Genomic DNA, 16,001 nt, shown 5'->3' with positions numbered 1-16,001 from the left:
TGGCAGCGATGAATAGCCTCGCTAACATGAGACGTCTTTACCACAAGGTATGGGGAATGAATGACGATATTTCCCTTCCCTCTTCTCTTTTCCTGGACTTTTTGGTTGTTAGTGGCTGGTCAAATGACGACAGAATGAGTGTGCAAACTAAGTGCATTTCACTGTCTACTATCCATTTAGTCATATCCACACAGACAGACAGACAGTCAGACCCCTTTGTCACTAAACTAGTCAACCCTGTGTAGTTTTAAACACGAACACACATAAGATACAGTATAGTTTCCATAGACGTTTCCTTGGGGTGAGAGCTAGTTACCATAGATTCTGCAGGGTTGTCGTTACTCCATACAACATTATCATCTGAGTGGCTGTTCCCTCATCCCCCGCCCTGCTGCTCAAGCGTTCATGATCTATGATCGCCCCCAGGAGCCAGAAGGTGCTGAGTTGGGTTAGTTTGAATCGGCTTCCATCGTGTTTACCTGCAGCGTGCATCGACAGGGCGGCCCTCCTCCCTGGCTCCTGCTTCATGTTGTAGTGTTTATGGTTTTCCCAGCCCTGATGGGGAGACCTAAACTTGCTCTACGGCTCTACCTTGTGCTCTTAAATGTCTCCGACCGACACAATCATTTGGACATAACAATGCAGCCAAGCATGAGGTCGGCTGTTTGGGATCGATAGCGTTTGTAACATGTTTAAGTCGCTGCTTGAGTGGAATTGATTTCCAATGTGTTTGTGTGTGTGTGTGGCCGTGTGTGTGTGTGTGTGTGTGTGGCCGTGTGTGTGTGTGTGTGTGTGTGTGTGGCCGTGTGTGTGTGTGGCCATGTGTGTGTGTGTGGCCATGTGTGTGTGTGTGGCCATGTGTGTGTGTGTGTGTAAGAGAATCCATATCTCCATTCCCCCCTCCCTGTTTTTGTCCCTGCTCATTTGTCGAGGTGCTGCTCAATCAACGGAGACTTCCACTTCGTTAGTTCGGTTGATCCTAAAGGGATATGTGTGCTATACATGACCGGGAACGTCACACAGGGGTCTGTGTACTCATCAACGCATCAACAACACGCTGCTCGCTGCAAAGTCCTTCCACAAGCTTCGTTGTCCTGCCGGTTTCTTTGAGTTCACTGGCATGAAGGAGGTGATTGACACAACGACATATCGATAGTTCTCAGCGCCTGTCTGCTCGTATCAATACAGGAAACGGTAAGGGAGGTAACGTCAATAGATGTACAGTAGGGGTCATATGTTATTTACATCGCTTTGTAATATCAGTGCCTGAGTGGAACATTGTTCCTTTATTGGGTCTTAAGCACAGATTAAACTTATCATTTGAAGATGTGGTAACGGCACTCAAAACAGTGCTGTCTTTTCTGGAACCAAACAATTCATTTGGGGGGGGGTGGGGGGGACAAAAGTCTGTCTTTTTATCTCTGAAGTTCATTGCCAAATCTGTTTTATGTTGAAAAACAAGTGCTGCATGAAGCACTTGTCTTTTGTTCCCCCTGTTGTAAAATAACAGGAGGCTTCGTCTTCAACCTTCACTAAGGTAAATACCATTTGATGGTTCGGTGCTTTGGCAGAACAGTGCATCTGACCAATGTCATGCACAGTAAGGTTTTGACGCTTTATATAAAAAGGTAATCCAGAATATGGGCCACTCCCTAAAAATCTTTTATTCTTTTGCGCTAAAAGTTGTTCATATTTTCTCAGGTCTTTAAAGAAGAGTAGCTCGGCATCTTAACATGGGCAGAACTGGGCCACATCACAGCATGGGGCTCTGCGTGGGTTTAGGATCTGTCAGACGAAAGATCTTTGTGGCACATGGTCCACGTACACCACCTTCACCGACGACCAGCCCTCACGGTTCACAAAACACTGGAGGCTTTGTCACTACCACGTACGTCATTTGACTGAATCCCAGGGGCTGAGTTCAAACTATTAAAACATCATAGAGAGTTTGAACAGCAGTTCTTCAGTATAGCAACAGAAACTCTTCATCAAATCCTTGGGTGGAAATACTGCGCACTCCGCATAAGATCCAGATCAATTACTTTTCCTGAAGAAAAAAAAAGAAATGCATGGTGTCGTTATATATATATATTATAATTGACTTGATATGTATTGTCTGGTGCCAAGTGTGCCACAGCCTCTCCCCACATGAGACGACCCAGAGCAGTGTTCTCCCCCTCTTCTGCTTCTACTGCATGTCATCAAACTTTAAATAATATACTCTTCAAACCCTGAATGGGTTCTACTTCTGTGTTCGGTCCGGGTCAAACCGAGTCTATATATTGTCTCTGTGGACAAGCTGTCATGGCTAATTTCCCTGACTGAAGCTGATGATCTAAATCCTGGCGTCTTGAATTCCTTGTATGTGTGAGCATACTTGGCCAAAGAAGCTGATTTACATTTACATTTACATGGTATTGAATGTTTTAAATGGCACAGAGACCATGGCCATCGGGGGGGGGCGGGTTCTGTGCTTTATTGGACCATTGTCAATGTCAGCGCTCCAGAAAGTTCCACGGAGCATCTTTATGCAGGCCTCCATTTGTTTTTTTCCCACGGGATTTTTAAAAATACAATTACCCATGGCAATCTCAGACTGTCGCATTCATCAAATGCAATTGTGCAGGCATTTATTCAAGTACTCGCTCTTAGATTCCATCTCCGAAAGGTCAAAGAGGGGTATTTTCTGTGAGGCTCTTTAGTTCTCACAAGGTTTTTGTTCGTGCTTTCATTAATGATTAGAGCACAAAAATCCTGTCCTGAGACAGAGGGCAAAGCAAAGGTCACATTTCCATTTGAGAAACTTGAACCTTTTGTTCCAACGGGTCGGAGGCTGGGTTTGCCTCAAGGTTATCGTTTCAATCTGAAATCTTTTGAAATCAAATAAAAATAACTAAAAGCCTCACAGTAAGTATAAAAACAGGATATAGAATGGAGGAAATGGCCACAAAATCTGCATTGCTACCACCAACAGACATTCAAATTCCTTTAAAATTTGTAAAATCATTTGTAAAATGCCCAAATCCTGACACCTGAAAACATTATTCTCAAGCCACAAATCCCTGTGTATCTTTTTCAGTTATTTGTCTCTGTGGTTGGAAGATCTTGAGGAAGAGTGGCACGTTAGCAATGACACATTCCCAAATGCAATGATTTACTGCTTCTGTCATTTCAGTTAGCGTTTAACAGCCCTACGCTTTACTTCCCATAAATCCTGCTGTTCCAAAAATTGAATTCATCAACTCGTCTTAAGTTCTTTCATAGCTTTCAATACAACTACTGTCTGTTATCTGTGTTCCACTGCTCTCTGTTGTGGTTTGCAAGGAAAATTGTTTCCTCTTCTCTTGGTTAGCTGCAGCCCTGCAGTGTAAACACAGAATGCCGGTTATTTCCTTTCTTATTCTCTCTGTTAACCCTCTATTTAGTCATTTAGCAGACACTTTTACCCAAAGCATCACACAGACTTTTTCACACAGAGGTGTCATTAAGGAGCAGGTATAGGGGGAAGGCAATTGCATGCTTATGGCGGCCTACAGGTGGACAAATTACCTTTTTGTTTTGCCTACCTTTGCACTATTCAGAATTATTTTGCACTATTTAGAATTTATTTATTGTAAATATTACTTATTTTATTTAATTGTACTACTTATTGCACCGTGGGCCAGAGACAACAATTTAGATTCCTTTATTTGTCTTGAACATATTTTGGAATGGACAATAAAGCTGACTTTGAACTTTGAACATTGGGGCTGGAACCGTGGGTCTATCTCCCTGGGGTCAACCCCCAGAGCCACTAGATTATCCTGGTTGTTGAGCTGCTCAGTGAGTGCAGGGCAGCCTGCTGAGCAGAACAAGGCCCACTCAGCAGCTCAGAGCCCCAGCTCGCCCTGCAGCAGGATAACAGGGTTCACTCTGAGGTTCCCTGGCTGGAATAAAACAACCTTTCTACAGTTCATATACTTCAACACTTACCCCTCGACTTTCTGCATTCACAACCACCAACGTTTACAGCACTACAAACGACTACGCTAAAAATAGTCACAACAAAACCTTGGTTCAGAAGCTTATGTTATATGTTTTAAATACAATTTTTAATTCAAGAAGGAAAAACCTGCGTTAACATTTCAAATGCGAGTGTTTTCTATATTATTCAAACAACTTGACTAAGGAGGGAATAGTCATTTTCAACGCCCCAGGGCTTTTCATTTCCTATGGTGGACCATATGGCTACCTCTCAACCCCCTTTTTTTATTACATCTAACTTATTATATCTAACTTTTTCCTCTGCTTGCGGCACTTTGAACAAGTTGACGGCTACTATTTTACTGCCTATTATAATGACCATGGCCACTGCAGTCTCGAGAGACAGAAACCAAAAAATATACACTGCTATCTATCCTTCCTCCCTGCGCCTGGTCTCCAGGCTCCCCATTGGTCCACCGCTCCTACAGAACTCTCAGGGCTTTCATGGTCTCAACCTGAATGATCCGACTATTAGCACAACATTATTAAACGTTATTTTTCTTGCACACCGCTAAATGCCATTACACAAAAGAGACGGCCCGCTTGCCGTTTTGCGGCAGATAGATAATGACATTGATGGACGCTTCATTTTTATTGTATTCATAGTGCGATTGCTGCTTCCCCCTGAAGGCAGCCCTGGTTCCTGGGTTGAAGAGATGCTGGCGTAGTGCAGTCAACCCCATTAGCTGCTTTAGGTGAGGAGGTCCTCTTCCCTGCACACAGAAACCAGGGAAAAGACCAGGCCAATTTAGTCTGATGATGTCTTTGATAACCCCATACTTCTATTACAATTCTTCTATTTCATAATTTTTATGACAATGCCAACACAGGGACCTGTGTCAGCTCTTTAGCTTATCAACTCTTCAACTTCAAACATTCATTACAACTAAACCAATCAGTAAAAAGCACTCGCTATTATCTTTATGTTTAGTAATTATAAACATAGACTTTTGTTGTACATAACATACAAATGACTTTGTTATTATTAAGCTAAGGAGGTACCAGTGAACACTACGTGTTCTATGCCAGAGGTGTCCTTGTGCAAGGCACTAGACACAGAACAGATCCAGCCCAGAAATGGATGTTTGGGGGCAGCAGGTTCATGGTCCACTTTACATTTGGTAGTGCTGGGAATGCACAGCAGAGCCCTAGAACCTCTGTTCACCCTTTGTTTAATGGCTGTGGGGCTGCTGAAAGGTTTATACTTCAAGACACGCACCCTCAAACATATTGGTGTAAACAAGCGCGGGCAAAGTGTCATTTTTCTGTCTCATGTCAGCAACACATTATACTCTAGTTTCTGCATTTCTGGAGAAATTCTAACAATGAAGCAGAACAGCAGAAGTATAATGAGCCCTAAAAATAGATTAATATAAAAATAGAGTGAGGCAGAATGTCGACCTTCAAGGTGGCACACTGTGAACACTGATTCGTCAGTGGCTCAGTAGGGAAGGCCAACCAAGAAACGGGTTGTTGGCTCGATTCTCTCTTGATCAAGACCCACTATGATCCCTCCCTGGTGCGGATGAGCGGATGGGAGTCATTGACTGGGTAAGTGAATGTAAGGCGTGACTGTTAAGGTTCTTTAAGTTAAGCTTTAGAAGCTGGAGGAAATGGCTCTTCCTGTGTGTATAAATCGTCTTAGTACGAAAGAGCCTGTAAGTGAAAAGGCCCATGTTGTCATCCCTATTAAAGCCCATTATAGCAACATTGGAAAAGAAAAAAAGAGAAATGTCAAGTGAAACCTGTTCTCCCATACGGAGGTAAAGCAGGAGTCCAACTCACAATAACAGGAGCAGCCAGAGGCGAGCTGCAGTCAGGAGAACGCCGCTAACTAATGACCGTCAGCACACTGCTCTGCCACGTTCCAGAAGTGTGTTGGTTTTTATTCCATTTCATGTGTCATACGAGAGGAACCGGAATGCGGTGGAGTGTATTTTTTGTCGGACAGGGAAATCATCCAGCAAATGTTACATGACCTCCGTACTTAAACCTCAATGAGGGTTGAAATGGCATCAAGACCAGAGACATTTTTGTGTAGTGAACTAAATGAACTACATAAAAAAGCTGAGAAGTTAGCTACACAGCCAGATGGTTTCTCCAAGTGTGGTCTCATTCTAGTCCACTGACCGCTGAATATGGTGAGGGTTAGTATATATTGATTAAATGCAGCCCCTTATTCAGGAGGAATGTTCAGCCTGAATCACACACACACACGCACACACAAACACACACACACACACACACACACACGCACTCTCCATGGATGATATGCATCCTTCAGTCGAGTGTAGCCGCACTACTTGCACTTGGTTCTATGAACATCTTTACTGTACCGACGGCGATATATTGTTTCACTTCTTATGACAAATGTACTTATTGTAAGTTGCTTTGGATAAAAGTGTCTGCTAAATGCCCTAAATGTAAATGTAGCCGAGATTTGCTCCACTGCCTGGACCCTTGCTGAGACTGACTTTGCATTTCTTTTTTTAAACAATAACAGAAAGTCCAGGATTACATCTGCTCTGTTGTGGTGGGAGAAGCATGATGGCACCCAGTGCGAACAGCACTGGCTCATCCCTGACTTCATCAGATGTACATGAACGATGTCATCGTTGTGGAATCAAATTCATCTTTTATCCTTCAGAAGCATGCATTGGTGTCATAGTTGGTAATGCAGATTAGGGTGAAAAAGAAGGACCTGTTAAGCTTGTGCTGGGTGTTGGTGACAAGGACAGGTTCCTACGTCTTGACACTCAGATTGAATCTATAACCTCTGTTATTATGGGTTACAGTTTACTTACTGAGTACTTCATATCGATGGAGTTAATATAATTCAGCCGTTCTATACTGAGGTCAACAAAGGGTTAAATCGGTATTCTGTCAGTGAAAGATCAGGCAAGGACATTTTGAAAAGGGAGGGTTGATCCATCTCTATATTCTATAACTCTATATCTATATATTCTTATATCTGTTTTATAGGATTATATAGAAACTTGTGTTACACAGGGGAAGGGGAGGGCTGGCCACTGTGACCGCTATTCAAATGGGAAAATAAATCAGGGAAACGTAATGAGGAGCCAAATGAAATAGCAGCAGAATGCGGCACAATTGGTTTAGTTTCAGCCATTGGATCAGAGCGTCTTCCTGGGAAGTGTCTGTGCAGGATAAACCGAGATGCAGTCTGTATGCAAAGCAGCCTCCCAGCATGGCCCTGCACACGCCTCATAAACCATTACATTAGACTGCCGTCACAAAGCACATTAGCATCAGTCTATTCCTGCACACACTGGCCACATTTATCAATCCTCTTTTGTCTCAGCTAAACCTTCCAAACGCCGGCGCTAAACTTGGCCCTGCTTGATGAGGGGGATATTGTGTTAGCCACAGCCAGGCGTGTGTGTGTGCGTGTGTGTGTGTGCACGTGTGTGTGTGCGTGCGTGTGTGTGATTCAATTCTCTCCATCTCTCCACTTTAATGGCATGTGAAGGAAGCCGATTCCAATCCTGTCTCCTCACACCTTGCTGCTACCGAGTGCACTACTGGGTGGAGATGGACTGTGTTAAATATTTCTGGGACGTGTGGATCCATGTGAAGGTCTGCCCTCCAGCTTCATGTCAGACGTTTAACTGGAAAGTGTTAACAAGGAGAGGGAAGGGAAGGGAGGATTTTTCTTCAAATTAAAAGTTGCTTGGAAAAATGTTGATATTCCTTAGATGGAACTAAATACGGTGTCTAAGGTTATCTTTCATGAAAGAAAGAAAATAAAAAACATTAGATTGCCCTTGTGAATATGAATGTCATTAAAGCTAGGATCGGCCATTTGGAGACACCAGCCTTAACCAACGTCTGCATAGCCTTGTGGAAGACTCAATGAGAGCACAGCCAGTATCTTTTCAGGCAGCCAGGTAGGTAGACAGACAGCCAGGTAGGTAGACAGACAGGTAGGTAGGTAGACAGACAGGTAGGTAGGTAGACAGACAGACAGGTAGGTAGACAGACAGGTAGGTAGGTAGACAGACAGGTAGGTAGGTAGACAGACAGGTAGGTAGGTAGACAGACAGGTAGGCCATCCAATCATTTCATTTGGGCTGAATTAAATAATTTTTTTTATCCCCCATATGGCCGATGGCCAGTACACCACTGAAAAAAAATACTGCTATTTTTGAATTGACCCTCTTGATGGCAATGAAATTATTCATTTTTGCCTACTTTGTAAAATATTAGTACAGTTTTATGCTACCATTATATCTGCCCATTATGGCACTAATTGCACTCCTGGAATGAAGGATGCCTCGTTCTGTGTTCTTTTTCAATGTTTCTTTATTGATAATTGAATTAAGTGAGAGGGCTAAGTGGTTAGGGGTGGCCATGTGGCCTGTGAAGCCCTGTGAGCGTGGCTTAAGGTAAAAGTACACTGATGGAGTATCTGAATAACATTAGATTACACTAAATTAATTATACAAAATGTTGAAGAGTTTGCTTAAATGATATGTAGTCTCCGTTAGGCAAAGGGCCTGCATACAAAGCTAACCTTGTGAAAGCAGAGTGTCCGTGGGGTGTGAGGAACTGGTGGTAATGATGAACATTGGAGGGCAGTGACTGTGACAGCGTGTTGAACTATCACCTGGCATGTCTCATTATCTCTGCCCCGCTAATGGAGGGAGAAGACGAATAATGAATCTGACCCCACAGTGACCCAAGCAGCTCTGCCCTCCTGAGGGGGGGGCAGCTTGTCATTCAGAGTATAACCTGCAAGGCCATGCCATGTTGAACTTGCCACGGGTAAAATCCCAGAGATGGGCTCCATCTCCATCCCGTATGTGTCGCGCAAAGTACTGACGAAGTGCGGTGATGACAGGGTGTATTAACACACACATACCGTCATAATGCATAGGGTGGTGATGACAGGGTGTATTAACACACACATACCGTCTTAATGCATAGGGTGGTGATGACAGGGTGTATTAACACACACATACCGTCATAATGCATAGGGTGGTGATGACAGGGTGTATTAACACACACACATACCGTCATAATGCATAGGGTGGTGATGACAGGGTGTATTAACACACACATACTGTCATAATGCATAGGGTGGTGATGACAGGGTGTATTAACACACACATACCGTCATAATGCATAGGGTGGTGATGACAGGGTGTATTAACACACACACATACCGTCATAATGCATAGGGTGGTGATAACAGGGTGTATTAACACACACACATACCGTCATAATGCATAGGGTGGTGATGACAGGGTGTATTAACACACACACACCGTCATAATGCATAGGGTGGTGATGACAGGGTGTATTAACACACACATACTGTCATAATGCATAGGGTGGTGATGACAGGGTGTATTAACACACACATACTGTCATAATGCATAGGGTGGTAATGACAGGGTGTATTAACACACACATACTGTCATAATGCATAGGGTGGTGATGACAGGGTGTATTAACACACACATACCGTCATAATGCATAGGGTGGTGATGACAGGGTGTATTAACACACACACATACTGTCATAATGCATAGGGTGGTGATGACAGGGTGTATTAACATATACATACTGTCATAATGCATAGGGTGGTGATGACAGGGTGTATTAACACACACACATACCGTCATAATACATAGGGGTGCGGGTCTCAAATTAGCCACGTTTGGATAACTGCGATGAGAGCTACTGTGTTGACAGTTCTTAGTTTACTTATTATCCTTATAAAGATAGTGAGGCATAGATACATGCGGGAGGAAGAATAAAGACTTGTCCCAACATCTTTCTGACCCCCCGCGTCAGAGACTCCATTAAAACTCCATTAAAACTGATTGGGAAAAAAGACAGACAGACAGTTCATGTTTTTCCATATGCCTACCAAACCACGGGTGTTGATCGTCACCTTGTGGTTCCACGCCCCTGCCACCAAAACACTGTGCAGCGGAAGGAACTGAAAATGAACTAGCGCCCAAGCATTCTCTGCACCCCAAAGATGCATTTTCTCCCTACAAGACGGAAGCATTTGTTTGTTTGCTAGAGAGCCACCGAGCAAGACAGCCGAGCAACGGTAACCATGGCGAATCAATGCCACCCAGACAGTACTTTCTCAAACTGTTTCATTATTCCATTGACTTGCTTGTTATGATGATTCCTGTACCTTCCAGTCCATTTAGCAGGTGGCGGGAGAGGAAGAGAGAATTCTTTTGACGAGACATAACCTGAAGACATCAGTACAGCTGCATTTCTGTTCTGTAGCGTAGATTGTTCCCCAATGAGCTTGGTTCTCTTCTTGCATGTCACAGGTTCTACAGAATCTAAACAAAGCTATCCTACCCAAAGCCTAAAAGCCTGTTGGTCTTAAATCAACAGCAATGCACAAACAGCCAGAACCATGGTTCTACTTTGGTATGATTGACTCCGTACTTCCTTGTTTACTCTCATCTAGACGGCTCACTTGAAAAAAATCAAGAATTATGAAACAACTTAATATTTCTAACCTTTCCTTTTTTACCCATATGAGTGCTGTATTTAAGGGCAAAGTCAGGCTTCGCCTCCTCAACCTTTTGTCTCGGTCCCTTGGTTCACAGTCTGTTAATGTACGGCTTTTTGGCCTAAACAGTCATCCTCTCCGTTTGAATTGAGAATCTCAATGTCAACACAGCAATACTGCATCAAATGTACACCACCACATCAAAAAACTATCCAGTATGTAAACGTTTGCCATTGATACAAATGACTCAGATATTTTGGTATCCACACTATTTTTTCTATAGTTAGTTTCTAGAGTGGTAAACTCACTTTTTTTGCAGAAAATGCTGTCCAAATGAAATAAACAGCATTGCACACTGCAAATTAGTTGGACCTGTCTCTGAGCTGAAGCAATTTTGTATATTGCTGTTATCTGTGTTTTGTATCCAAACATTTTCATTTTCATTCAGCGGCAATTTCCGCATAGTGCGACCATTGTACTGAGTCCGTCTGTCAAGGAATGTGTGTGTGTGCCATGTTTGGAGCCAAAAGCAATGTGATGCATATAAAGCAGATTTGAATTAGTTGCAATACATTGCTTATATTGGGTGATTGGCACTAAATTAGATTAGATGGTGGTCAATGGTATTTCTATGTTACTGTCAGGGACGTGCGGTCAGGTGAGGCCTCCCCTGTCATAATGAAAAGAAAATAAAAGAAAAAATTACGATAAAATACATTTACTTTTTTTTTTGTATACTTATCTGTACTATAAATGTAATTTATGTAGGATACATACACTTTGACATTGTGAGATGGAAGGCTGATCTCATCAGAGCTCACAAACAGTGAGAAATGAACGTAGAACCCCTAGACAACTTCTCAGCTCAGAAGGATCTGGTGCAGACTGTTCCCGAGGCAACAAAGTGACTCCAGCTGGTGCTTACTCTACCGGCTACAGCAGCGTCTGTTGAAAAGACTCTAAAACTTAACTTATTATAAGTTAACTATAAGGCTACAACAGCGTCTGTTGAAAAGACTCTAAAACTTAACTTACTATAAGTTAACTATAAGGCTACAACAGCGTCTGTAAGGTCGTTCTCTATAGTGAAAAGACTCTAAAACTTAACTTAGTATAAGTTAACTATAAGGCTACAACAGCGTCTGTAAGGTCGTTCTCTATAGTGAAAAGACTCTAAAACTTAACTTAGTATAAGTTAACTATAAGTTAACTTATAGTAACTATAAATAAGATGAGGAGGAGCTTTATTACCAAGTCATTGAGACTTTTGTCCAGAAGGATAGGAGAATGGACTTCATCTACACATAAAGGTAATACCATGCATACACTGCAGTATATCCTTAGATTTGTATTGAATCAGTGTGTTATTAATTAAATACTAATTGTGGAATTGTGATGGCAAATTAAGAACAGACGTCGCAAAATGCGCTTTTTCTCTGAGCCGCTATAAAATTGACGTTCTTCCTTGGCTCAATCTGTACCCCATACTATGTGTGTGTGTGTGTGTGTGTGTGTGTGTGTGTGTGTGTGTGTGTGTGTGTGTGTGTGTGTGTGTGTGTGTGTGTGTGTGTGTGTGTGTGTGTGTGTGTGTGTGTGTGTGTGTGTGTGTCAATAATGTTAAACAAAAACACAACCGGTAGTCAATGTGAAAGTTGCCAACTGAATGGTGAATTTAAGCTGCTCTATTGGGTTCATTTTATTTGTAAATCTGACTCCGATCAGTGCCTCACCGTCCCCAAACCTCAGCGCATGTTCCTGTTACTGTATCTGTTGGTGTTGGTGACTGTCTGTCAAAAATATGCATGCAGGTGTGTGACATTATTTGCAGGGGGTTTCTGGCATTACCTTCACCTGAAGCAACAATAAGGGTCAGATCATTCATTATTTCAATATTTTGGTGAGTGAAACAAAGAGGGACAGACTGAGAGAGTATGGTGGGTCATTTTGAACCCAACGGTTATAACATCTATCCAGTGTTTGGGACTCACATTGTAACAAATGCTTGGGAAAGCAGTTTGCTGCCACCAACGCACGACGTTAAGCTTAATCTAGTTCACGGAGATACACAAACGCTGTAGTAATGCTGACTCCTTCTCAACGCCTGCACAGGTTGCTTGCTGTCTTCAGCAGTTTTCTAACTAGGGCACAGCATGAGGATGCTTTAGCCTCACCTGACCTGATCAAGATGACCCTTCGACTGAACTCCAAAAATCGGTGTTTGCACCTCTTAACCATGGAGGACATTCTCAACGGTCGTGAGGAATTGTGAACGGCCTCGTACAGGGAGCTGATGGGAGGAGGAGGAGGAGGGGAGATATGAGTTTGAGCCCAGAGGATGAAGGAGTCGAGTCCTCCTAGCCTCTGATGGTGCTGCTGTGAGCTAGCGATCTCGATGAATACAATTCTGCCTATGTCGTTTTTTTTATTCAGAATATCTTGATAGCTAAATAAAACCCTGCAGCTTATAGGTTTTTAATAGTAACTGTCTTGCTGATGAAACCTTTTTATCGTTTTTTTAATGCTAACGATGGGTTGGTGATACATTCCAGGCTGGATCTGCCCATAAATGTTGGCGTTATCAAACCACCACCACCTAAATAAAATGGAAGTCTAAATCAAAGTTAATATTTATAACGTTTTTATATTAGGTTTTACAATGATCTACGAGGATTCCTGAGAGGAGTGTTTTTGGATATGTGTTAGTCTGTAAGCTATGACTAAACACAGCACGGTGCACAAGGCGTTTTCCAAAATGTGGGCCCTTTCACAAGGAGTTTACAGTTTTGGGAGGCAGAGAACTACATTGAGGGTGTAGCGCTGGCCGATCAATCACCATGTGCCCTCCGGCGTGAGCCCCATCGGTCTCCATTATGCCACAGGCACTGCTCGTTATTCCACTGATGAATACAGAATGGCTGCTGTGAGCCGGACTGCACCAACGCACGTCTGCGCTATACACTCAGAAACAAACAAACATGGGGGAGGAGGTGGTGATCAGACACACACACCCAACGGCTACAGCTAGACTGGGCTCTTATGAAGAGACAGTGCTAGTAGATGAATGCTTGATGGTTTCCCTCAACGTCCGTTTCTTGGGAGGGGCCAATGTTTGTCTGGCATGATGACCACATGGAAAGAATGACCATTGCCTTTCATTTATTTATTTTTTATCCCGAAACTTTCTGGTTTATGCCAAGGCCAGAACTCGAGAGAAATAGTTTGTATAAAAATAACTGTCTCTCCAAACTTTTCTCTATTTACTGAAAGGCTTGTTTGCCTGCTATATTGTGGAGTAGGGTTCAAGGACTCTGAGCAGAAGCAATGTATTGGATGGAATGAAATTACCTGAGATATCTAGACTAAACAGAGTATGCCAAAACAAACTCTAAAACCACATAGCTGACAGTGTGCATTGGTCTTTGCGTTGCTGTTTCTTCATACAAATACATTCTAAATGTTTACAAATGCATAGTAATATAATAGTAGGATCAAAATAGGTTTTATTTACTGGCCTCAATTAGCAACCTAAAATCAAACCTAATCTCACATTCACCCATAAGCGTTCACATAACAACCTCAAACTCTGACAAAGGGCATTGACTGTCTCTCTCTCTCTTGGTCTCACCCTCCGATCTCTCTCTCGCTTGGTCGCTTGCTGGCTTTCTCTCTTGCTCGCCCATTCGATCGATGGAGCACTAGAGTGACGTGCGTGTGTCCTACGGCTAACCAGCTCTACTCAGAGCCCGACAGAGTGAACCCGATTCACTCTGGGTGGAGAGGGGTCCTCAGAGCCCGACAGAGTGACCCGATTCACTCTGGGTGGAGAGGGGTCCTCAGAGCCGACAGAGTGACCCGACTCACTCTGGGTGGAGAGGGGTCCTCGCTGACCCCTCTGTGGACGACGACTTTAGAATAGAATAGAAAGGTGTTACTGTTATTATCCCTAATACAACAAAGTAATGATCATTAAATAAGGATTCCTATTCCTTTTATAACCATAGCGATGTATATAAGGGCAAAGTCAGGCTTGGCCCCCTGAAATCCTTTGGTGTACAGTTGTTGTTTCTGCTCGTGAGTCGTGTTGAGTTTGGTCTTGTGGAGTACCAACGTCTTTTTCGCAGCCAACAGTCATGCCGACCTCAAACAAATATTTCCTCTTCGTTTGAAATGAGAATCTCAGTGTCAACACAGCAATAGCACATCAAATGTTACACTACCACATCAAAATAACCAATCCATTATGTAACAGTAGACAGCCGTGCATTAAAGGCACAGGACATAGAAGGGAAACACCAGAAGAACAAAACAGCCTCAGCAAACAAACAGATATATTTTATTACACCAACATTGATAATTTCCATAAATATTTAAATTCAACTAAACAATATGTTCTTAATCTGCCTATTGTGATGTAGCTCTGTAGATCCTCTCTTTTTCTTGCCTTGAGCATTCAGCCTCCCCCCTCCTCTCAGAACGCTTCTCTTCAATCCTCCTCCCTGCAAATAGTAGGAAGAAACTTACTGAAGCCAATCTCAAACTGATCTACAACGTTCATAAACCATGACTATATTTAGTGTTTGTGTTTGGTGTAAGGAAATAGTGAGGCTCACTGCAATTTCACCAATGCATGTTATGAACTGTTGTCCGTTAGTTTGTAAGTATCCTCTGCCTTCACTTTCGCTATCGATGTATTATCCGTGGAAAATATATTTTTTAGTTACCAAACAGGGTTAGAGAACCGTCCACGTCAACTCCTAGCAAGAAACCTCGAAAGCCTGTTAAAGTCCTTTGTACCTAGCAGCCTCCCCGTAGCACCATCCAGTGACTTACCATCAGACAGGGAAGGAATACTGAATTATTAGAATATCACCTCTTCACTGTTTTCTGGAGCCTGGAATTTAATACCTTTCCATGTCAGAAATAGAGACACAGGTCCTACGAGAAAGGTGACGTTATATAAAGGGTGTTTGGTGTTTGTTGTTTTAAATCAACACTAGGCTATACACTAAAGTACTTTAGCATTCAACAGAAGGTGAAGATATTAGTTTTGATGAGGACTTACATGTTTTGGAGATGGTAAATGATAGTTATCTACTCATCTGAATGCAATGCTTTTGACCTCACAGCTCTACTCTACAAGTGACCAGAGCCGAATGTTAACTACAGCCTTGTTCCTCCGAGCCCTGGTGTCCAAAATTCAACTGAACAAGCTGCACTGTCAGATATTTTTTCAATTTCCATTTAATTCATTTAATGTGGATTCATTAATCGCAAAGCATAAATCGTACATATTTACAAATATTTTTTTCTACAGATATAAATAAACATATTTGTTTAAAAAAATACTTCTGTATTTAATCACTCATAATCTTTACACTATTTGAATAAGCAATGCCTTATAAAGAAGAACTAATTAAAAAATGTACAAAAAGATTACTAACCATTCACTTCTATAGAAATATAGAAGATA

The sequence above is a fragment of the Micromesistius poutassou genome, assembly GCF_964030765.1.
Source record: "Micromesistius poutassou genome assembly, chromosome: 6".
Classification (NCBI taxonomy): domain Eukaryota; kingdom Metazoa; phylum Chordata; class Actinopteri; order Gadiformes; family Gadidae; genus Micromesistius; species Micromesistius poutassou.
The sequence above is the reverse complement of the archived record's forward strand: the minus strand, read 5'-3'. Positions refer to the sequence as shown.